This window comes from Mesoplodon mirus (assembly GCF_964341445.2).
Source record: "Mesoplodon mirus genome assembly, contig: SUPER_3_unloc_2, whole genome shotgun sequence".
In the NCBI taxonomy this organism is placed as follows: Eukaryota; Metazoa; Chordata; class Mammalia; order Artiodactyla; family Ziphiidae; genus Mesoplodon; species Mesoplodon mirus.
This window is the reverse complement of record NW_028295808.1, coordinates 3,885,343-3,910,770: the sequence shown is the minus strand read 5'-3', so window position 1 is coordinate 3,910,770 and position 25,428 is coordinate 3,885,343.

Below are 25,428 nucleotides of genomic sequence, written 5' to 3'. Positions count from 1 at the left end.
GTGACAGTGACCATGGTGAGAGTGCTCACACTGATGGTGCCCATGGTGACACTGCTCACGGTGCCTGTCTACATTGTGCCAGTACCCATGGCGACAGTGCTCATGGTGACAGTGACCACAGTGAGAGTGCTCATAGTGATAGTGCTCACGGTAATAGTGCTCATGGTGACAATGCAAATGGTGACAATACCATGGTGACAGTACTCATGTTGAAAATACCCATGGTGGCAGTTCTCATAGCGACAGATCTCATGGTGACAGTGCTCATAATAGCAGTGCCCAGGTGCCAGTGCTCGTGGTGACAGTGCTAATGGTGACAGTGCTCTTGGTGGCAGTTCCCATCGGGACAATACTGATGGTGACGCTGTGCATTGTTACAGTGCCCATGGTAACCGTGCTCACGGTGATAGTGCACATCGTGACAGTGCCCATGGTGGTAGTTCACCTGGTGACAGTGCTAAATAGTGACAGTGCACATGCTGACAGTGCTCACGGTGATAGTGCCCATGGTGACAGTGCACACGGTGATAATGGGCATTGTTACAGAGTTCATGGTGACAGCACACGGTGGCAGTGGCCATGGAGACAGTGCCCACAATGACAGTGCCCATAGTGACAGTGCCGACAGTGACAGTGCCCATGGTGACACTTCTCACGGTGACAGTGCCCATGGGGACAGTTAGCATGGTGAGATTTCTCACGGTGACAGTGCCCGTTGTGACAGTGCTCACAGTGACAATGCCCATGGTGCCAGTGCCCATAGAGTCATTCCGCACGGTCACATTTCTCACAGTGAAAGTGCCTATGGTGATATTAACCATGGTGACACTGCACATGGTGGCAGAGCAAAATGGTGACAGTGCCCATGGTGACATTGCTCATGGTGACTTTGCTTATGGTGATAGTCCTTACAGTGACAGTGCGCATGGTGACACTGCACACAGTGACAGTGTTCATGGTGACAGTGTTCACGGTGATAGTTCCCATGGTGAGATTGTCCATGGTAACAGTGCCCATAGTCACAATTCTCATGGTGTAGTGCTCACAGTGACAGTGTCCATGGTGTCATGCCCATGGTGACAGTGCTCATGGTGACAGTGCTCATGTTGGCAGTGCCATAAATAACAGTGCTCATTGTGGCAGTGCTCATGGTGTCCGTGCTCATGGTGACAGTGCCCATGTTTACAGTGTTTATGGTGATAGATGTCACGGTGTCAGTGCCCACGGGGACAGTGCCAAGGCTGACAAATCCCAGGGTGATACTTCCCATTGGGACAGTGCCCACGGTGACAGTGCCCATGGTGACAGCGCCCAGTGTGACAAGGCTCATGGTGACAGTGCTCACGGTGACGGTGCCCATGGTGACAGTGCCGATGGTGAGAGTGCCATTAGTGACAGTGCTCATGGTGAAACTGCCCACGGAGACATCGAATATGGTGATAGTGCTCATGGTGACAACCCAACGGTGACAGTGTCAATGTTGATAGTCCCCGTGGTGACAGGTCTTACATTGAATGTGACCATGGTGTCTGTGCTCATGGTGACAGTGCTCAAGGTTATAGTCTCCATGTTGACAGTGCCGATGGTGACAATTCTCACGGTGACAGGGCCTATGTTGAAAATTCTCATAGTGACAGTGTTCACGGTGACAGTGCCCATGGTGCTATTACCCATGGTGACAGTTCTCATAGTGAAACTGCCCATGGTGACACTGCACATGGTGGCAGTGCAAAATGGTGACAGTACCCATGGTGATATTGCTCATGGTGACATTGCTTACGGTGATAGTGTGTATGGTGAAACTGCACACAGTGACATTGCTCATGGTGACAGTGTTCACGGTGTTAGTTCCTATCGTGAATGTGACCTTGGGGACAGTGCCCATTGTCACAATTCTCATGGTGTAGTGCTCACGGTGACAGTGCCCATGGTGACAATACACAGGGTGACAGTATTCATGGTGACATTGCTAATGGTGAGAGTGCCCATGTTCACAACTGTCACGGTGATAGTTCCCATGGTGACAATACCCAGGGTAACAGAGCTGATGGTAAAAGTGTTCACGGTGACAGTGCCCATGATGACAGTACCTAAGGTGACAATTCCCATGGTGAGACTGCTCATAGACAGTGCCCATGGTGACAATACCCAGCGTGTCCTGTCCATGGTGACAGTGATCATGGTGACACTTCTCATGAGGACAGTGCCATAAGTGACAGTGCTCATTGTGGCAGTGCTCATGGTGACCGTGCTCATGGTGACAGTGCCATGGTGACAGTGCCTATGGTGATAGATATCATGGTTGCCGTGCCCAGGGTGACATTGCCCACGGTGACAAAGCCCATGGTGATACTTCCCATTGTGACAGTGCCAACGGTGGCAGAGCCCATGGTGACAGTGCCCAAGATCACAGTGCCCATGGTGAGGGTGCTAACGGTGACTCTGCCCATGGTGACAGCACCCAGTGTGACAATGCCCATTGTGACAGTGCTCACGGTGACCATGCCGATGGTGATAGTGCCAATAGTGAGAGTGCTCACGGTGACACTGCCCATGGAGACACTGCCCATGGTGATAGTGCTCATCATGACAACCCCTCGGAGGCAGTGCCAATGGTGAGAGTCCCCGTGGTGACATTTCTCACGGTGAAAGTGATCCTATTGATATTTCTCATGGTGACAGTGCTCTTGGTGACAGTGCTCAAGGTGATAGTCTGAATGTTGACAGTGCCCATGGTGACTCTTCTCACGGTGACAGTGCCTATGGTGATTATGCTCTTAGTGACAGTGCTCATGGTGACAGTGCCCATGGTGACAGTGACCACGGTGAATGTTCTCACCGTGGTAGTGCCCATGGTGACAGTGTTCATGATGATAGTCCGCATTAAGGCTGTGCCGTGGTGACAGTGCTCATGGTGATAGTTCTCACGGTGATAGTACGCACGTTGACAGTGCCAAAGGTGACAATACCCAGGTGATAGTAATCATGGTGAAAGTGCCCATGGTGGCAGTTCTCATACTGACAGTTCTTGTGACAGTGCTCATGGTGGCAGTGCTCGTGGTGACAGTGCTCTTGGTGACACTGCCCATGGTGACAGTGCACATGGTCATGGTGCATCTGGTGGCAGTGCAAAATAGTGAGAGTGCCCATGATGATATTGCTCATGGTGATAGTGCCCATGGTGAGAGTGCCCATGGTTCCAGTGCTCATGGTGACAGTGCCCATTGGGACAGTGCCCCTGGTGACAGTGCACACCGTGAGAGTGCCCATGGTGTCTGTGCCCATGGTGACAGTTCTTATCATGAGAGTGTTCACGGTAGCAGTGTTCATGGTAATAGTGCTCACGGAGACATTGCCCACAATGAGAGTGCCCATGGTGAGAATACTGACTGTGAAAGTGCCCATGATGACTTTTCTCTCTGCGACAGTGCCCATGGGGACAGTTAGCACGGTGAGATTTCTCACAGTGATAGTGCACATGGTTTCAGTGCTAATAGTGAAAAGACCCACGGCGCCAGTGCCCATCATGGCATTGCTCACGGTGATAGTTCTCACGGTGACAGTGCCCATGGTGATATTACCCATGGTGACAGTACTCAGTGATCAAGTGCTCATGGTGACAGTGCCTAAGGTGATAGTGCACACGGTGGCAGTGCAAAATGGCGACAGTGCCCATGGTGACATTGCTTAATGTGATAGTCCTTGTGGTGACATTGCACATGGTGACATTGCCCACCACGACAGTTCTCTTGTTGAGAGTGCTCATGGTGATAGTGCCAATGTTGGAAGTGCCCATCGTGAAAGTGCCCATGGTGACAGTTCTTATGATGAGAGTGGTCAGAGTGGCAGTGCTCATGGTGAAAGTGCCCATGGTGACAGAGCCCACGGTGACAGTGTCCATAGTTATAGTGTCCACGGTGACAGTCCTAACAGTGAAATTGTCCATGGGGACACTGCCCATGGTGAAAGTGCCCATGGTCACAACACTCACGGTGATAGTGCTCACGGTGAGAGTGGCCATGGTGACAGTGACCACGGTGACACTTCTAATGGTGATACTGCCCATGATGACAGTGCTCATGGTGACAGTCCACATTGTGCCAGTGCCCAAGGTGACAGTGCTCATGGTGACAGTGCCCAAAGTCACAATACCCATGGTGACAGTGCCCAGGCTGACAGTTCTCAAGGTGATAGTGCCCATGGTGACAGTGCACATGGTGATACAGAGAATGGGGACAGTGCTTATGGTGACAGTGGTCATGGTTGCAGTACCCATGGTGATAGTGCTGAAACTGACAGTGCCTTGGGGATAGTGCCCATGGTGAGTGTGCTCGTGTTAATAGTGCCCATGGTGGCAGTTCCCATTGTGAAAGTGCTCATGATGACAGTGCCCATGTTGGTAGTTCCCATGGTGACAGTGCTCATGGTGATAGTGACCATGTTAACAGTGCACATGGTGGCTGTGCCCTTGGTGACAGTGCCCATGATGACAGTATTCATGGTGACAGTGCTCACGGTGATAGTGCCCATGGTGAGAGTGCACATGGTGGTAGTCCACATGGTGGCAGTGAAAAATGGTGACAGTTCCCATGCTGACAGTTCTCATTGTGACAATGCACACGGTCACAACCGATGCAGACACTGCTCATGGTAGCTGTACCCGTGGTGACAGTGCTCATGGTGATAGTGACCATGTTAACAGTGCCCATGGTGACACTGCCCATGGTGACAATGCCCATGATGACAGTGCCCATGGAGTCGGTGCCCACGGAGCCATTGCCTATGGTAACAGTGCTCACAGTGACAGTACCCATGGTAACAGTGACCACGGTGAGAGTGCTCATGGTGATAGTGGCTATGGTGACAGATCACACTGTGACAGTCCGCATTGTGCCAGTACCAATAGTGACAGTGCCCATGGTGACATTGACCACGGTGAGAGTGCTCACGGTGCTAGTGCTCACAGTAATAGTGCTCATGGTGACAGTGCCGACAGTGACGGTGCTCACGGTGACAGTGCCTATGGTGATAGTGCCCATGGTGAGAGTCCGCCCATTGATAGTGCCCATGGTGGCAGTTCCCATTGTGAAAGTGCTCATGATGACATTGCCCATGTTGGTAGTTCCCATGGTGACAGTGCTCATGGTGATAGTGACCTTGGTAACTGTACACATGGTGGCCGTGCCCTTGGTGACAGTGCCAATGATGACAGTACTCATGGTGACAGTTCCCATGGGGACAAGGCACAGGGTGGCAGTGAAAAATGGTGAAAGTGCCCATGTTGACAGTTCTCATGGTGACAGTGCACACGGTGACAACACATGCAGACAGTACTCACGGTGACAGTTCTCATGGTTGCAGTACCCATGGTGACAGTGCTCACAGTGATACTGCCCATGGTGGCAGTGCCCATGGTGACAGTGCCCATGGTGACACTGCTCATGATGACAGTGCCCATGGTGAAAGTTCCCACGGCGCCATTGCCTATGGTGACTGTGCTCATGGTAACAGTGCCCATGGTGACAGTGACCATGGTGAGAGTGCTCACACTGATAGTGCACATGGTGACAGGGCTCATGGTGCCAGGCCGCATTGTGCCAGTACCCATGGCGACAGTGGTCATGGTGACACTGACCACAGTGAGAGTGCTCACTGTGATAAAGCTCACGGTAATAGTGCTCATGGTGACAGTGCAAATGGTGACAATACCCATGGTGACAGTACTCATGTTGAAAATACCCATGGTGGCAGTTCTGATGGTGACAGTGCTCATAATAGCAGTGCCCAAGGTGGCAGTCCTCGTGGTGACAGTGCTAATGGTGACAGTGCTCTTGGTGGCAGTTCCCATGGGGACAGTACCGATGGTGACCCTGTGCATTGTTACAGTGCCCATGGTAACCGTGCTCACGGTGGTAGTGCACATCGTGACAGTGCCCATGGTGGTAGTTCACCTGGTGACAGTGCTAAATAGTGACAGTGCACATGCTGACAGTGCTCACGGTGATAGTGCCCATGGTGACAGTGCCCACGGTGATAATGGGTATTATTACAGTGTTCATCGTGACAGAGCCCAAGGTGGCAGTGGCCATGGTGACAGTGCCCACAATGACAGTGCCCATGGTAACAGTGCCGACAGTGACAGTGCCCATGGTGACACTTCTCACAGTGAATGTGCCCATGGGGACAGTTACCATGATGAGATTTCTCACGGTGATAGTGCCCGTTGTGACACTGCTCACAGTGACAATGCCCATGGTGCCAGTGCCCATAGAGACATTCCGCACGGTCACATTTCTCACGGTGAAAGTGCCTATGGTGACACTGCACCTGGTGGCAGTGCAAAATGGTGGCAGTGCCCATGGTGACATTGCTCATAGTGACTTTTCTTACAGTGATAGTCCTTACGTTGACAGTGTGCATGGTGACACTGCACACAGTTGCAGTGTTTATGGTGACAGTCTTCACGGTGATACTTTCCATGGTGATAGTGCCCATGGTGACACTGCACATGGTGGCAGTGATGAATGGTGACAGTGCCCCTGTTGACAGTTCTCATGGTGACAGTTCACATGGTGACAACCCGTGCAGACTGTACTCATGGTGACAGTACTCACGGTGACAGTTCTCATGTTTGCAGTATCCATGGTGACAGTGCTCACAGTGATAGTGCCCATGGTGAGAGTGCCCATGATGACAGGGCCCATGGTGCCATTGCCTATGGTGACAGTGCTCATGGTAACAGTGCACAAGGTGACAGTGACCATGGTGAGAGTGCTCACACTGATGGTGCCCATGGTGACAGTGCTCACGGTGCCTGTCTACATTGTGCCAGTACCCATGGCGACAGTGCTCATGGTGACAGTGACCACAGTGAGAGTGCTCATAGTGATAGTGCTCACGGTAATAGTGCTCATGGTGACAATGCAAATGGTGACAATACCATGGTGACAGTACTCATGTTGAAAATACCCATGGTGGCAGTTCTCATAGCGACAGATCTCATGGTGACAGTGCTCATAATAGCAGTGCCCAGGTGCCAGTGCTCGTGGTGACAGTGCTAATGGTGACAGTGCTCTTGGTGGCAGTTCCCATCGAGACAATACTGATGGTGACGCTGTGCATTGTTACAGTGCCCATGGTAACCGTGCTCACGGTGATAGTGCACATCGTGACAGTGCCCATGGTGGTAGTTCACCTGGTGACAGTGCTAAATAGTGACAGTGCACATGCTGACAGTGCTCACGGTGATAGTGCCCATGGTGACAGTGCACACGGTGATAATGGGCATTGTTACAGAGTTCATGGTGACAGCACACGGTGGCAGTGGCCATGGAGACAGTGCCCACAATGACAGTGCCCATAGTGACAGTGCCGACAGTGACAGTGCCCATGGTGACACTTCTCACGGTGACAGTGCCCATGGGGACAGTTAGCATGGTGAGATTTCTCACGGTGACAGTGCCCGTTGTGACAGTGCTCACAGTGACAATGCCCATGGTGCCAGTGCCCATAGAGTCATTCCGCACGGTCACATTTCTCACAGTGAAAGTGCCTATGGTGATATTAACCATGGTGACACTGCACATGGTGGCAGAGCAAAATGGTGACAGTGCCCATGGTGACATTGCTCATGGTGACTTTGCTTATGGTGATAGTCCTTACAGTGACAGTGCGCATGGTGACACTGCACACAGTGACAGTGTTCATGGTGACAGTGTTCACGGTGATAGTTCCCATGGTGAGATTGTCCATGGTAACAGTGCCCATAGTCACAATTCTCATGGTGTAGTGCTCACAGTGACAGTGTCCATGGTGTCATGCCCATGGTGACAGTGCTCATGGTGACAGTGCTCATGTTGGCAGTGCCATAAATAACAGTGCTCATTGTGGCAGTGCTCATGGTGTCCGTGCTCATGGTGACAGTGCCCATGTTTACAGTGTTTATGGTGATAGATGTCACGGTGTCAGTGCCCACGGGGACAGTGCCAAGGCTGACAAATCCCAGGGTGATACTTCCCATTGGGACAGTGCCCACGGTGACAGTGCCCATGGTGACAGCGCCCAGTGTGACAAGGCTCATGGTGACAGTGCTCACGGTGACGGTGCCCATGGTGACAGTGCCGATGGTGAGAGTGCCATTAGTGACAGTGCTCATGGTGAAACTGCCCACGGAGACATCGAATATGGTGATAGTGCTCATGGTGACAACCCAACGGTGACAGTGTCAATGTTGATAGTCCCCGTGGTGACAGGTCTTACATTGAATGTGACCATGGTGTCTGTGCTCATGGTGACAGTGCTCAAGGTTATAGTCTCCATGTTGACAGTGCCGATGGTGACAATTCTCACGGTGACAGGGCCTATGTTGAAAATTCTCATAGTGACAGTGTTCACGGTGACAGTGCCCATGGTGCTATTACCCATGGTGACAGTTCTCATAGTGAAACTGCCCATGGTGACACTGCACATGGTGGCAGTGCAAAATGGTGACAGTACCCATGGTGATATTGCTCATGGTGACATTGCTTACGGTGATAGTGTGTATGGTGAAACTGCACACAGTGACATTGCTCATGGTGACAGTGTTCACGGTGTTAGTTCCTATCGTGAATGTGACCTTGGGGACAGTGCCCATTGTCACAATTCTCATGGTGTAGTGCTCACGGTGACAGTGCCCATGGTGACAATACACAGGGTGACAGTATTCATGGTGACATTGCTAATGGTGAGAGTGCCCATGTTCACAACTGTCACGGTGATAGTTCCCATGGTGACAATACCCAGGGTAACAGAGCTGATGGTAAAAGTGTTCACGGTGACAGTGCCCATGATGACAGTACCTAAGGTGACAATTCCCATGGTGAGACTGCTCATAGAGAGTGCCCATGGTGACAATACCCAGCGTGTCCTGTCCATGGTGACAGTGATCATGGTGACACTTCTCATGAGGACAGTGCCATAAGTGACAGTGCTCATTGTGGCAGTGCTCATGGTGACCGTGCTCATGGTGACAGTGCCATGGTGACAGTGCCTATGGTGATAGATATCATGGTGGCCGTGCCCAGGGTGACATTGCCCACGGTGACAAAGCCCATGGTGATACTTCCCATTGTGACAGTGCCAACGGTGGCAGAGCCCATGGTGACAGTGCCCAAGATCACAGTGCCCATGGTGAGGGTGCTAACGGTGACTCTGCCCATGGTGACAGCACCCAGTGTGACAATGCCCATTGTGACACTGCTCACGGTGACCATGCCGACGGTGATAGTGCCAATAGTGAGAGTGCTCACGGTGACACTGCCCATGGAGACACTGCCCATGGTGATAGTGCTCATCATGACAACCCCTCGGAGGCAGTGCCAATGGTGAGAGTCCCCGTGGTGACATTTCTCACGGTGAAAGTGATCTTATTGATATTTCTCATGGTGACAGTGCTCTTGGTGACAGTGCTCAAGGTGATAGTCTGAATGTTGACAGTGCCCATGGTGACTCTTCTCACGGTGACAGTGCCTATGGTGATTATGCTCTTAGTGACAGTGCTCATGGTGACAGTGCCCATGGTGACAGTGACCACGGTGACTGTTCTCACCGTGGTAGTGCCCATGGTGACAGTGTTCATGATGATAGTCCGCATTAAGGCTGTGCCGTGGTGACAGTGCTCATGGTGATAGTTCTCACGGTGATAGTACGCACGGTGACAGTGCCAAAGGTGACAATACCCAGGTGATAGTAATCATGGTGAAAGTGCCCATGGTGGCAGATCTCATACTGACAGTTCTTGTGACAGTGCTCATGGTGGCAGTGCTCGTGGTGACAGTGCTCTTGGTGACAGTGCTCATGGTGGCAGTGCCCATGGTGAGACTCCCGATGGTGACACTGCCCATGGTGACAGTGCACATGGTCATGGTGCATCTGGTGGCAGTGCAAAATAGTGAGAGTGCCCATGATGATATTGCTCATGGTGATAGTGCCCATGGTGAGAGTGCCCATGGTTCCAGTGCTCATGGTGACAGTGCCCATTGTGACAGTGCCCCTGGTGACAGTGCACACCGTGAGAGTGCCCATGGTGTCTGTGCCCATGGTGACAGTTCTTATCATGAGAGTGTTCACGGTAGCAGTGTTCATGGTAATAGTGCTCACGGAGACATTGCCCACAATGAGAGTGCCCATGGTGAGAATACTGACTGTGAAAGTGCCCATGATGACTTTTCTCTCTGCGACAGTGCCCATGGGGACAGTTAGCACGGTGAGATTTCTCACAGTGATAGTGCACATGGTTTCAGTGCTAATAGTGAAAAGACCCACGGCGCCAGTGCCCATCATGGCATTGCTCACGGTGATAGTTCTCACGGTGACAGTGCCCATGGTGATATTACCCATGGTGACAGTACTCAGTGATCAAGTGCTCATGGTGACAGTGCCTAAGGTGATAGTGCACACGGTGGCAGTGCAAAATGGCGACAGTGCCCATGGTGACATTGCTTAATGTGATAGTCCTTGTGGTGACATTGCACATGGTGACATTGCCCACCACGACAGTTCTCTTGTTGAGAGTGCTCATGGTGATAGTGCCAATGTTGGAAGTGCCCATCGTGAAAGTGCCCATGGTGACAGTTCTTATGATGAGAGTGGTCAGAGGGGCAGTGCTCATGGTGAAAGTGCCCATGGTGACAGAGCCCACGGTGACAGTGTCCATAGTTATAGTGTCCACGGTGACAGTCCTAACAGTGAAATTGTCCATGGGGACACTGCCCATGGTGAAAGTGCCCATGGTCACAACACTCACGGTGATAGTGCTCACGGTGAGAGTGGCCATGGTGACAGTGACCACGGTGACACTTCTAATGGTGATACTGCCCATGATGACAGTGCTCATGGTGACAGTCCACATTGTGCCAGTGCCCAAGGTGACAGTGCTCATGGTGACAGTGCCCAAAGTCACAATACCCATGGTGACAGTGCCCAGGCTGACAGTTCTCAAGGTGATAGTGCCCATGGTGACAGTGCACATGGTGATACAGAGAATGGGGACAGTGCTTATGGTGACAGTGGTCATCGTTGCAGTACCCATGGTGATAGTGCTGAAACTGACAGTGCCTTGGGGATAGTGCCCATGGTGAGTGTGCTCGTGTTAATAGTGCCCATGGTGGCAGTTCCCATTGTGAAAGTGCTCATGATGACAGTGCCCATGTTGGTAGTTCCCATGGTGACAGTGCTCATGGTGATAGTGACCATGTTAACAGTGCACATGGTGGCTGTGCCCTTGGTGACAGTGCCCATGATGACAGTATTCATGGTGACAGTGCTCACGGTGATAGTGCCCATGGTGAGAGTGCACATGGTGGTAGTCCACATGGTGGCAGTGAAAAATGGTGACAGTTCCCATGCTGACAGTTCTCATTGTGACAATGCACACGGTCACAACCGATGCAGACACTGCTCATGGTAGCTGTACCCGTGGTGACAGTGCTCATGGTGATAGTGACCATGTTAACAGTGCCCATGGTGACACTGCCCATGGTGACAATGCCCATGATGACAGTGCCCATGGAGTCGGTGCCCACGGAGCCATTGCCTATGGTAACAGTGCTCACAGTGACAGTACCCATGGTAACAGTGACCACGGTGAGAGTGCTCATGGTGATAGTGTCTATGGTGACAGATCACACTGTGACAGTCCGCATTGTGCCAGTACCAATAGTGACAGTGCCCATGGTGACATTGACCACGGTGAGAGTGCTCACGGTGCTAGTGCTCACAGTAATAGTGCTCATGGTGACAGTGCCGACAGTGACGGTGCTCACGGTGACAGTGCCTATGGTGATAGTGCCCATGGTGAAAGTCTGCCCATTGATAGCGCCCATGGTGGCAGTTCCCATTGTGAAAGTGCTCATGATGACATTGCCCATGTTGGTAGTTCCCATGGTGACAGTGCTCACGGTGATAGTGACCTTGGTAACTGTACACATGGTGGCCGTGCCCTTGGTGACAGTGCCAATGATGACAGTACTCATGGTGACAGTTCCCATGGGGACAAGGCACAGGGTGGCAGTGAAAAATGGTGAAAGTGCCCATGGTGACAGTTCTCATGGTGACAGTGCACACGGTGACAACCCATGCAGACAGTACTCACGGTGACAGTTCTCATGGTTGCAGTACCCATGGTGACAGTGCTCACAGTGATACTGCCCATGGTGGCAGTGCCCATGGTGACAGTGCCCATGGTGACACTGCCCATGATGACAGTGCCCATGGTGAAAGTTCCCACGGCGCCATTGCCTATGGTGACTGTGCTCATGGTAACAGTGCCCATGGTGACAGTGACCATGGTGAGAGTGCTCACACTGATAGTGCCCATGGTGACAGGGCTCATGGTGCCAGGCCGCATTGTGCCAGTACCCATGGCGACAGTGGTCATGGTGACACTTACCACAGTGAGAGTGCTCACTGTGATAAAGCTCACGGTAATAGTGATCATGGTGACAGTGCAAATGGTGACAATACCCATGGTGACAGTACTCATGTTGAAAATACCCATGGTGGCAGTTCTGATGGTGACAGTGCTCATAATAGCAGTGCCCAAGGTGGCAGTCCTCGTGGTGACAGTGCTAATGGTGACAGTGCTCTTGGTGGCAGTTCCCATGGGGACAGTACCGATGGTGACCCTGTGCATTGTTACAGTGCCCATGGTAACCGTGCTCACGGTGGTAGTGCACATCGTGACAGTGCCCATGGTGGTAGTTCACCTGGTGACAGTGCTAAATAGTGACAGTGCACATGCTGACAGTGCTCACGGTGATAGTGCCCATGGTGACAGTGCCCACGGTGATAATGGGTATTATTACAGTGTTCATCGTGACAGAGCCCAAGGTGGCAGTGGCCATGGTGACAGTGCCCACAATGACAGTGCCCATGGTAACAGTGCCGACAGTGACAGTGCCCATGGTGACACTTCTCACAGTGAATGTGCCCATGGGGACAGTTACCATGATGAGATTTCTCACGGTGATAGTGCCCGTTGTGACAGTGCTCACAGTGACAATGCCCATGGTGCCAGTGCCCATAGAGACATTCCGCACAGTCACATTTCTCACGGTGAAAGTGCCTATGGTGACACTGCACCTGGTGGCAGTGCAAAATGGTGACAGTGCCCATGGTGACATTGCTCATAGTGACTTTGCTTACAGTGATAGTCCTTACGGTGACAGTGTGCATGGTGACAGTGCACAGAGTTGCAGTGTTTATGGTGACAGTCTTCACGGTGATACTTTCCATGGTGATACTGCCCATGGTGACACTGCACATGGTGGCAGTGATAAATGGTGACAGTGCCCCTGTTGACAGTTCTCATGGTGACAGTGCACATGGTGACAACCCGTGCAGACTGTACTCATGGTGACAGTACTCACGGTGACAGTTCTCATGTTTGCAGTATCCATGGTGACAGTGCTCACAGTGATAGTGCCCATGGTGAGAGTGCCCATGATGACAGGGCCCATGGTGCCATTGCCTATGGTGACAGTGCTCATGGTAACAGTGCCCAAGGTGACAGTGACCATGGTGAGAGTGCTCACACTGATGGTGCCCATGGTGACAGTGCTCACGGTGCCTGTCTACATTGTGCCAGTACCCATGGCGACAGTGCTCATGGTGACAGTGACCACAGTGAGAGTGCTCATAGTGATAGTGCTCACGGTAATAGTGCTCATGGTGACAATGCAAATGGTGACAATACCATGGTGACAGTACTCATGTTGAAAATACCCATGGTGGCAGTTCTCATAGCGACAGATCTCATGGTGACAGTGCTCATAATAGCAGTGCCCAGGTGCCAGTGCTCGTGGTGACAGTGCTAATGGTGACAGTGCTCTTGGTGGCAGTTCCCATTGGGACAATACTGATGGTGACGCTGTGCATTGTTACAGTGCCCATGGTAACCGTGCTCACGGTGATAGTGCACATCGTGACAGTGCCCATGGTGGTAGTTCACCTGGTGACAGTGCTAAATAGTGACAGTGCACATGCTGACAGTGCTCACGGTGATAGTGCCCATGGTGACAGTGCACACGGTGATAATGGGCATTGTTACAGAGTTCATGGTGACAGCACACGGTGGTAGTGGCCATGGAGACAGTGCCCACAATGAGAGTGCCTATGGTGACAGTGCCGACAGTGACAGTGCCCATGGTGACACTTCTCACGGTGACAGTGCCCATGGGGACAGTTAGCATGGTGAGATTTCTCACGGTGACAGTGCCCGTTGTGACAGTGCTCACAGTGACAATGCCCATGGTGCCAGTGCCCATAGAGTCATTCCGCACGGTCACATTTCTCACAGTGAAAGTGCCTATGGTGATATTAACCATGGTGACACTGCACACGGTGGCAGAGCAAAATGGTGACAGTGCCCATGGTGACATTGCTCATGGTGACTTTGCTTACGGTGATAGTCCTTACAGTGACAGTGCGCATGGTGACACTGCACACAGTGACAGTGTTCATGGTGACAGTGTTCACGGTGATAGTTCCCATGGTGAGATTGTCCATGGTAACAGTGCCCATAGTCACAATTCTCATGGTGTAGTGCTCACAGTGACAGTGTCCATGGTGTCATGCCCATGGTGACAGTGCTCATGGTGACAGTGCTCATGTTGGCAGTGCCATAAATAACAGTGCTCATTATGGCAGTGCTCATGGTGTCCGTGTTCATGGTGACAGTGCCCATGTTTACAGTGTTTATGGTGATAGATGTCACGGTGTCAGTGCCCACGGGGACAGTGCCAAGGCTGACAAAGCCCAGGGTGATACTTCCCATTGGGACAGTGCCCACGGTGACAGTGCCCATGGTGACAGCGCCCAGTGTGACAAGGCTCATGGTGACAGTGCTCACGGTGACGGTGCCCATGGTGACAGTGCCGATGGTGAGAGTGCCATTAGTGACAGTGCTCATGGTGAAACTGCCCATGGAGACATCGCCCATGGTGATAGTGCTCATGGTGACAACCCCACGGTGACAGTGCCAATGTTGATAGTCCCCGTGGTGACAGGTCTTACATTGAATGTGACCATGGTGTCTGTGCTCATGGTGACAGTGCTCAAGGTTATCGTCTCCATGTTGACAGTGCCGATGGTGACAATTCTCACGGTGACAGGGCCTAAGGTGAAAATTCTCATAGTGACAGTGGTCACGGTGACAGTGCCCATGGTGCTATTACCCATGGTGACAGTTCTCATAGTGAAACGGCCCATGGTGACACTGCACATGGTGGCAGTGCAAAATGGTGACAGTGTCCATGGTGCTATTGCTCATGGTGACATTGCTTACGGTGATAGTGTGTATGGTGAAACTGCACACAGTGACATTGCTCATGGTGACAGTGTTCACGGCGTTAGTTCCTATCGTGAATGTGACCTTGGGGACAGTGCCCATTGTCACAATTCTCATGGTGTAGTGCTCACGGTGACAGTGCCCATGGTGACAGTATTCATGGTGACATTGCTCATGGTGAGAGTGCCCATGTTCACAACTGTCACGGTGATTGTTCCCATGGTGACAATACCCAGGGTAACAGAGCTGATGGTAAAAGTGTTCACGGTGACAGTGCCCATGATGACAGTACCTAAGGTGACAATTCCCATGGTGAGACTGCTCATAGACAGTGCCCATGGTGACAATACCCAGCGTGTCCTGTCCATGGTGACAGTGATCATGGTGACACTTCTCATGAGGACAGTGCCATAAGTGACAGTGCTCATTGTGGCAGTGCTCATGGTGACCGTGCTCATGGTGACAGTGCCCATGGTGACAGTGCCTATCGTGATAGATATCATGGTGGCCATGCCCAGTGTGACATTGCCCACACTGACAAAGCCCATGGTGATACTTCCCATTGTGACAGTGCCCACGGTGGCAGAGCCCATGGTGACAGTGCCCAAGATCACAGTGTCCATGGTGAGAGTGCTAACGGTGACTGTGCCCATGGTGACAGCACCCAGTGTGACAATGCCCATTGTGACAGTGCTCACGGTGACCATGCCGATGGTGATAGTGCCAATAGTGAGAGTGCTCACGGTGACACTGCCCATGGAGACACTGCCCATGGTGATAGTGCTCATCATGACAACCCCTCGGAGGCAGTGCCAATGGTGAGAGTCCCCGTGGTGACAGTTCTCACGGTGAAAGTGATCCTATTGATATTTCTCATGGTGACAGTGCTCTTGGTGACAGTGCTCAAGGTGATAGTCTGAATGTTGACAGTGCCCATGGTGACTCTTCTCACGGTGACAGTGCCTATGGTGATTATGCTCTTAGTGACAGTGCTCATGGTGACAGTGCCCATGGTGACAGTGACCACGGTGACTGTTCTCACCGTGGTAGTGCCCATGGTGACAGTGTTCATGATGACAGTCCGCATTAAGGCTGTGCCCACGGTGACACTGCTCATGGTGATAGTTCTCACGGTGATAGTATGCACGGTGACAGTGCCAAAGGTGACAATACCCAGGTGATAGTAATCATGGTGAAAGTGCCCATGGTGGCAGATCTCATACTGACAGTTCTTGTGACAGTGATCATGGTGGCAGTGCTCGTGGTGACAGTGCTCTTGGTGACAGTGCTCATGGTGGCAGTGCCCATGGTGAGACTCCCGATGGTGACACTGCCCATGGTGACAGTGCACATGGTCATGGTGCATCTGGAGGCAGTGCAAAATAGTGAGAGTGCCCATGATGATATTGCTCATGGTGATAGTGCCCATGGTGAGAGTGCCCATGGTTCCAGTGCTCATGGTGACAGTGCCCATTGTGACAGTGCCCCTGGTGACAGTGCACACCGTGAGAGTGCCCATGGTGTCTGTGCCCATGGTGACAGTTCTTATCATGAGAGTGTTCACGGTAGCAGTGTTCATGGTAATAGTGCTCACGGAGACATTGCCCACAATGAGAGTGCCCATGGTGAGAATACTGACTGTGACAGTGCCCATGATGACTTTTCTCTCTGCGACAGTGCCCATGGGGACAGTTAGCACGGTGAGATTTCTCACAGTGATAGTGCACATTGTTTCAGTGCTAATAGTGAAAAGACCCACGGCGCCAGTGCCCATCATGGCATTGCTCACGGTGATAGTTCTCACGGTGACAGTGCCCATGGTGATATTACCCATGGTGACAGTACTCAGTGATCAAGTGCTCATGGTGACAGTGCCTAAGGTGATAGTGCACACGGTGGCAGTGCAAAATGGCGACAGTGCCCATGGGGACATTGCTTAATGTGATAGTCCTTGTGGTGACATTGCGCATGGTGACATTGCCCACCACGACAGTTCTCTTGTTGACAGTGCTCATGGTGATAGTGCCAATGTTGGAAGTGCCCATCGTGAAAGTGCCCATGGTGACAGTTCTTATGATGAGAGTGGTCAGAGTGGCAGTGCTCATGGTGAAAGTGCCCATGGTGACAGAGCCCACGGTGACAGTGTCCATAGTTATAGTGTCCACGGTGACAGTCCTAACAGTGAAATTGTCCATGGGGACACTGCCCATGGTGAAAGTGCCCATGGTCACAACACTCACGGTGATAGTGCTCACGGTGAGAGTGGCCATGGTGACAGTGACCACGGTGACACTTCTAATGGTGATACTGCCCATGATGACAGTGCTCATGGTGACAGTCCACATTGTGCCAGTGCCCAAGGTGACAGTGCTCATGGTGACAGTGCCCAAAGTCACAATACCCATGGTGACAGTGCCCAGGCTGACAGTTCTCAAGGTGATAGTGCCCATGGTGACAGTGCACATGGTGATACAGAGAATGGGGACAGTGCTTATGGTGACAGTGGTCATGGTTGCAGTACCCATGGTGATAGTGCTGAAACTGACAGTGCCTTGGGGATAGTGCCCATGGTGAGTGTGCTCGTGTTAATAGTGCCCATGGTGGCAGTTCCCATTGTGAAAGTGCTCATGATGACAGTGCCCATGTTGGTAGTTCCCATGGTGACAGTGCTCATGGTGATAGTGACCATGTTAACAGTGCACATGGTGGCTGTGCCCTTGGTGACAGTGCCCATGATGACAGTATTCATGGTGACAGTGCTCACGGTGATAGTGCCCATGGTGAGAGTGCACATGGTGGTAGTCCACATGGTGGCAGTGTAAAATGGTGACAGTTCCCATGCTGACAGTTCTCATTGTGACAATGCACACGGTCACAACCGATGCAGACACTGCTCATGGTAGCTGTACCCGTGGTGACAGTGCTCATGGTGATAGTGACCATGTTAACAGTGCCCATGGTGACACTGCCCATGGTGACAATGCCCATGATGACAGTGCCCATGGAGTCAGTGCCCACGGAGCCATTGCCTATGGTAACAGTGCTCACAGTGACAGTACCCATGGTAACAGTGACCACGGTGAGAGTGCTCATGGTGATAGTGGCTATGGTGACAGATCACACTGTGACAGTCCGCATTGTGCCAGTACCAATAGTGACAGTGCCCATGGTGACATTGACCAAGGTGAGAGTGCTCACGGTGCTAGTGCTCACAGTAATAGTGCTCATGGTGACAGTGCCGACAGTGACGGTGCTCACGGTGACAGTGCCTATGGTGATAGTGCCCATGGTGAGAGTCCGCCCATTGATAGCGCCCATGGTGGCAGTTCCCATTGTGAAAGTGCTCATGATGACATTGCCCATGTTGGTAGTTCCCATGGTGACAGTGCTCACGGTGATAGTGACCTTGGTAACTGTACACATGGTGGCCGTGCCCTTGGTGACAGTGCCAATGATGACAGTACTCATGGTGACAGTTCCCATGGGGACAAGGCACAGGGTGGCAGTGAAAAATGGTGAAAGTGCCCATGGTGACAGTTCTCATGGTGACAGTGCACACGGTGACAACCCATGCAGACAGTACTCACGGTGACAGTTCTCATGGTTGCAGTACCCATGGTGACAGTGCTCACAGTGATACTGCCCATGGTGGCAGTGCCCATGGTGACAGTGCCCATGGTGACACTGCCCATGATGACAGTGCCCATGGTGAAAGTTCCCACGGCGCCATTGCCTATGGAGACTGTGCTCATGGTAACAGTGCCCATGGTGACAGTGACCATGGTGAGAGTGCTCACACTGATAGTGCCCATGGTGACAGGGCTCATGGTGCCAGGCCGCATTGTGCCAGTACCCATGGCGACAGTGGTCATGGTGACACTGACCACAGTGAGAGTGCTCACTGTGATAAAGCTCACGGTAATAGTGCTCATGGTGACAGTGCAAATGGTGACAATACCCATGGTGACAGTACTCATGTTGAAAATACCCATGGTGGCAGTTCTCATGGTGACAGTGCTCATAATAGCAGTGCCCAAGGTGGCAGTCCTCGTGGTGACAGTGCTAATGGTGACAGTGCTCTTGGTGGCAGTTCCCATGAGGACAGTACCGATGGTGACCCTGTGCATTGTTACAGTGCCCATGGTAACCGTGCTCACGGTGGTAGTGCACATCGTGACAGTGCCCATGGTGGTAGTTCACCTGGTGACAGTGCTAAATAGTGACAGTGCACATGCTGACAGTGCTCACGGTGATAGTGCCCATGGTGACAGTGCCCACGGTGATAATGGGTATTATTACAGTGTTCATCGTGACAGAGCCCAAGGTGGCAGTGGCCATGGTGACAGTGCCCACAATGACAGTGCCCATGGTAACAGTGCCGACAGTGACAGTGCCCATGGTGACACTTCTCACAGTGAATGTGCCCATGGGGACAGTTACCATGATGAGATTTCTCACGGTGATAGTGCCCGTTGTGACAGTACTCACAGTGACAATGCCCATGGTGCCAGTGCCCTTAGAGACATTCCGCACAATCACATTTCTCACGGTGAAAGTGCCTATGGTGACACTGCACCTGGTGGCAGTGCAAAATGGTGACAGTGCCCATGGTGACATTGCTCATAGTGACTTTGCTTACAGTGATAGTCCTTACGGTGACAGTGTGCATGGTGACACTGCACACAGTTGCAGTGTTTATGGTGACAGTCTTCACGGTGATACTTTCCATGGTGATAGTGCCCATGGTGACACTGCACATGGTGGCAGTGATAAATGGTGACAGTGCCCCTGTTGACAGTTCTCATGGTGACAGTGCACATGGTGACAACCCGTGCAGACTGTACTCATGGTGACAGTACTCACGGTGACAGTTCTCATGTTTGCAGTATCCATGGTGACAGTGCTCACAGTGATAGTGCCCATGGTGAGAGTGCCCATGATGACAGGGCCCATGGTGCCATTGCCTATGGTGACAGTGCTCATCGTAACAGTGCCCAAGGTGACAGTGACCATGGTGAGAGTGCTCACACTGATGGTGCCCATGGTGACAGTGCTCACGGTGCCTGTCTACATTGTGACAGTACCCATGGCGACAGTGCTCATGGTGACAGTGACCACAGTGAGAGTGCTCATAGTGATAGTGCTCACGGTAATAGTGCTCATGGTGACAATGCAAATGGTGACAATACCATGGTGACAGTACTCATGTTGAAAATACCCATGGTGGCAGTTCTCATAGCGACAGATCTCATGGTGACAGTGCTCATAATAGCAGTGCCCAGGTGCCAGTGCTCGTGGTGACAGTGCTAATGGTGACAGTGCTCTTGGTGGCAGTTCCCATCGGGACAATACTGATGGTGACGCTGTGCATTGTTACAGTGCCCATGGTAACCGTGCTCACGGTGATAGTGCACATCGTGACAGTGCCCATGGTGGTAGTTCACCTGGTGACAGTGCTAAATAGTGACAGTGCACATGCTGACAGTGCTCACGGTGATAGTGCCCATGGTGACAGTGCACACGGTGATAATGGGCATTGTTACAGAGTTCATGGTGACAGCACACGGTGGCAGTGGCCATGGAGACAGTGCCCACAATGACAGTGCCCATAGTGACAGTGCCGACAGTGACAGTGCCCATGGTGACACTTCTCACGGTGACAGTGCCCATGGGGACAGTTAGCATGGTGAGATTTCTCACGGTGACAGTGCCCGTTGTGACAGTGCTCACAGTGACAATGCCCATGGTGCCAGTGCCCATAGAGTCATTCCGCACGGTCACATTTCTCACAGTGAAAGTGCCTATGGTGATATTAACCATGGTGACACTGCACATGGTGGCAGAGCAAAATGGTGACAGTGCCCATGGTGACATTGCTCATGGTGACTTTGCTTATGGTGATAGTCCTTACAGTGACAGTGCGCATGGTGACACTGCACACAGTGACAGTGTTCATGGTGACAGTGTTCACGGTGATAGTTCCCATGGTGAGATTGTCCATGGTAACAGTGCCCATAGTCACAATTCTCATGGTGTAGTGCTCACAGTGACAGTGTCCATGGTGTCATGCCCATGGTGACAGTGCTCATGGTGACAGTGCTCATGTTGGCAGTGCCATAAATAACAGTGCTCATTGTGGCAGTGCTCATGGTGTCCGTGCTCATGGTGACAGTGCCCATGTTTACAGTGTTTATGGTGATAGATGTCACGGTGTCAGTGCCCACGGGGACAGTGCCAAGGCTGACAAAGCCCAGGGTGATACTTCCCATTGGGACAGTGCCCACGGTGACAGTGCCCATGGTGACAGCGCCCAGTGTGACAAGGCTCATGGTGACAGTGCTCACGGTGACGGTGCCCATGGTGACAGTGCCGATGGTGAGAGTGCCATTAGTGACAGTGCTCATGGTGAAACTGCCCATGGAGACATCGCCCATGGTGATAGTGCTCATGGTGACAACCCCACGGTGACAGTGCCAATGTTGATAGTCCCCGTGGTGACAGGTCTTACATTGAATGTGACCATGGTGTCTGTGCCCATGATGACGGTGCCCATGGTGAAAGTTCCCACGGCGCCATTGCTTATGGTGACTGTGCTCATGGTAACAGTGCCCATGGTGACAGTGACCATGGTGAGAGTGCTCACACTGATAGTGCCCATGGTGACAGGGCTCATGGTGCCAGTCCGCATTGTGCCAGTACCCATGGCGACAGTGGTCATGGTGACACTGACCACAGTGAGAGTGCTCACTGTGATAGAGCTCACGGTAATAGTGCTCATGGTGACAGTGCAAATGGTGACAATACCCATGGTGACAGTACTCATGTTGAAAATACCCATGGTGGCAGTTCTGATGGTGACAGTGCTCATAATAGCAGTGCCCAAGGTGGCAGTCCTCGTGGTGACAGTGCTAATGGTGACAGTGCTCTTGGTGGCAGTTCCCATGGGGACAGTACCGATGGTGACCCTGTGCATTGTTACAGTGCCCATGGTAACCGTGCTCACGGTGGTAGTGCACATCGTGACAGTGCCCATGGTGGTAGTTCACCTGGTGACAGTGCTAAATAGTGACAGTGCACATGCTGACAGTGCTCACGGTGATAGTGCCCATGGTGACAGTGCCCACGTTGATAATGGGTATTATTACAGTGTTCATCGTGACAGAGCCCAAGGTGGCAGTGGCCATGGTGACAGTGCCCACAATGACAGTGCCCATGGTAACAGTGCCGACAGTGACAGTGCCCATGGTGACACTTCTCACAGTGAATGTGCCCATGGGGACAGTTACCATGATGAGATTTCTCACGGTGATAGTGCCCGTTGTGACACTGCTCACAGTGACAATGCCCATGGTGCCAGTGCCCATAGAGACATTCCGCATGGTCACATTTCTCACGGTGAAAGTGCCTATGGTGACACTGCACCTGGTGGCAGTGCAAAATGGTGGCAGTGCCCATGGTGACATTGCTCATAGTGACTTTGCTTACAGTGATAGTCCTTACGGTGACAGTGTGCATGGTGACACTGCACACAGTTGCAGTGTTTATGGTGACAGTCTTCACAGTGATACTTTCCATGGTGATAGTGCCCATGGTGACACTGCACATGGTGGCAGTGATAAATGGTGACAGTGCCCCTGTTGACAGTTCTCATGGTGAGAGTGCACATGGTGACAACCCGTGCAGACTGTACTCATGGTGACAGTACTCACGGTGACAGTTCTCATGTTTGCAGTATCCATGGTGACAGTGCTCACAGTGATAGTGCCCATGGTGAGAGTGCCCATGATGACAGGGCCCATGGTGCCATTGCCTATGGTGACAGTGCTCATGGTAACAGTGCCCAAGGTGACAGTGACCATGGTGAGAGTGCTCACACTGATGGTGCCCATGGTGACAGTGCTCACGGTGCCTGTCTACATTGTGCCAGTACCCATGGCGACAGTGCTCATGGTGACAGTGACCACAGTGAGAGTGCTCATAGTGATAGTGCTCACGGTAATAGTGCTCATGGTGACAATGCAAATGGTGACAATACCATGGTGACAGTACTCATGTTGAAAATACCCATGGTGGCAGTTCTCATAGCGACAGATCTCATGGTGACAGTGCTCATAATAGCAGTGCCCAGGTGCCAGTGCTCGTGGTGACAGTGCTAATGGTGACAGTGCTCTTGGTGGCAGTTCCCATCGGGACAATACTGATGGTGACGCTGTGCATTGTTACAGTGCCCATGGTAACCGTGCTCACGGTGATAGTGCACATCGTGACAGTGCCCATGGTGGTAGTTCACCTGGTGACAGTGCTAAATAGTGACAGTGCACATGCTGACAGTGCTCACGGTGATAGTGCCCATGGTGACAGTGCACACGGTGATAATGGGCATTGTTACAGAGTTCATGGTGACAGCACACGGTGGCAGTGGCCATGGAGACAGTGCCCACAATGACAGTGCCCATAGTGACAGTGCCGACAGTGACAGTGCCCATGGTGACACTTCTCACGGTGACAGTGCCCATGGGGACAGTTAGCATGGTGAGATTTCTCACGGTGACATTGCCCGTTGTGACAGTGCTCACAGTGACAATGCCCATGGTGCCAGTGCCCATAGAGTCATTCCGCACGGTCACATTTCTCACAGTGAAAGTGCCTATGGTGATATTAACCATGGTGACACTGCACATGGTGGCAGAGCAAAATGGTGACAGTGCCCATGGTGACATTGCTCATGGTGACTTTGCTTATGGTGATAGTCCTTACAGTGACAGTGCGCATGGTGACACTGCACACAGTGACAGTGTTCATGGTGACAGTGTTCACGGTGATAGTTCCCATGGTGAGATTGTCCATGGTAACAGTGCCCATAGTCACAATTCTCATGGTGTAGTGCTCACAGTGACAGTGTCCATGGTGTCATGCCCATGGTGACAGTGCTCATGGTGACAGTGCTCATGTTGGCAGTGCCATAAATAACAGTGCTCATTGTGGCAGTGCTCATGGTGTCCGTGCTCATGGTGACAGTGCCCATGTTTACAGTGTTTATGGTGATAGATGTCACGGTGTCAGTGCCCACGGGGACAGTGCCAAAGCTGACAAATCCCAGGGTGATACTTCCCATTGGGACAGTGCCCACGGTGACAGTGCCCATGGTGACAGCGCCCAGTGTGACAAGGCTCATGGTGACAGTGCTCACGGTGACGGTGCCCATGGTGACAGTGCCGATGGTGAGAGTGCCATTAGTGACAGTGCTCATGGTGAAACTGCCCACGGAGACATCGAATATGGTGATAGTGCTCATGGTGACAACCCAACGGTGACAGTGTCAATGTTGATAGTCCCCGTGGTGACAGGTCTTACATTGAATGTGACCATGGTGTCTGTGCTCATGGTGACAGTGCTCAAGGTTATAGTCTCCATGTTGACAGTGCCGATGGTGACAATTCTCACGGTGACAGGGCCTATGTTGAAAATTCTCATAGTGACAGTGTTCACGGTGACAGTGCCCATGGTGCTATTACCCATGGTGACAGTTCTCATAGTGAAACTGCCCATGGTGACACTGCACATGGTGGCAGTGCAAAATGGTGACAGTACCCATGGTGATATTGCTCATGGTGACATTGCTTACGGTGATAGTGTGTATGGTGAAACTGCACACAGTGACATTGCTCATGGTGACAGTGTTCACGGTGTTAGTTCCTATCGTGAATGTGACCTTGGGGACAGTGCCCATTGTCACAATTCTCATGGTGTAGTGCTCACGGTGACAGTGCCCATGGTGACAATACACAGGGTGACAGTATTCATGGTGACATTGCTAATGGTGAGAGTGCCCATGTTCACAACTGTCACGGTGATAGTTCCCATGGTGACAATACCCAGGGTAACAGAGCTGATGGTAAAAGTGTTCACGGTGACAGTGCCCATGATGACAGTACCTAAGGTGACAATTCCCATGGTGAGACTGCTCATAGACAGTGCCCATGGTGACAATACCCAGCGTGTCCTGTCCATGGTGACAGTGATCATGGTGACACTTCTCATGAGGACAGTGCCATAAGTGACAGTGCTCATTGTGGCAGTGCTCATGGTGACCGTGCTCA